Genomic DNA, 1,199 nt, shown 5'->3' on the forward strand with positions numbered 1-1,199 from the left:
CTTTACCGAGGTTCAATTTTAAACCTCTCGCTTTGATCTGAATATCTGCGTCGATAGCAAAGTATTTGTGGTAGGAAAAAGAAGGAGAAGGAAACTTACAAAAGTGTGGCTAATTCAAGGAAGAAACGTTTAAAAATTACTGTAACGATGCTAAACACCCACTCTGAAGCGTGCCTAATTTGCCGATAATTTACGCAACAGCCGGCTAACTTTTCAAGGATAGTCCACTCGAGAACTCAAAGTTAGAACTGCGTTCTAATCTGTTCGTCTGTCATGTTCGAGAACAAGAAGAGGCCCTTCTCCGTGTTGCGGTGCTTTGGTAACAAGACTCGTGTGCCTTTCGGTACTAGCACGTGTGTGCTTCTCTGATTCGTGTGCGGCCGTGTGTGTTCCGCTCGAATCTTGTAACAGCAGCGGTTTATGCATGTGTCTCGTCCCGTGCCCTCACTAAAACGTCGTTAACCACATGCCCTCAGTTTCTCTAGTCTCCATTATATCGAGTACATCGACGAATCCAGGATCGCGATCATAGGGGTATCTAATCTCTCAGCTCGTTATGTGCCATTGAGATTACCAGTCAGGATTTCCGTCGCGCCGTAAATTCACGAATACTCGCACGATAGGGTCGACATCGAGTTGTCACGAGGAACTGCTAATTGAATTTCAAGACGCATAGACACGAAACACATTTTACTTTACATTTTCCCAATAAAATAGACTAATTTTGATATTACTGTTGGGTGTATTTAATTATAACACCTTAGGGAATACGTTGCTTTCCTGCTTCGCTTACAAAAGGAATAGGAAAGGAAGAGAAAGCCGGGTTAGCTTTTGTAAATCCGACACCATGGCGGTTTCGAAGCAGGTCGAGTCGTTAGTTTCATGAGGTTTGTTAACGGGCCTCCAAGGGCCGACAAAGATACTTACCGCGCGGCTTTTGAGCTTTTGTCCAGATTTTGTGTTAGTTGTCGCCGTCGATGGGAATGGTGTGGGATTTCAAAGTGTTCCAAAGTACTTCGTTCTCTCTTCTATGTACCTCTTCTGCGCTCCTCCGATAACGCGTGTCTAAAGGACGGGGTTTTCGGTTAAAAATGGGAAAAAAGATAATGGATATTTTTGGATCATTATAAAATACACTCTTTTATTAGTATTTTCATCTATTTTATTAGTCTGTTTAATATTTGTTTCAGCATATTAAG

Source organism: Osmia lignaria, chromosome 4 (genome assembly GCF_051020975.1).
Source record: "Osmia lignaria lignaria isolate PbOS001 chromosome 4, iyOsmLign1, whole genome shotgun sequence".
In the NCBI taxonomy this organism is placed as follows: domain Eukaryota; kingdom Metazoa; phylum Arthropoda; class Insecta; order Hymenoptera; family Megachilidae; genus Osmia; species Osmia lignaria.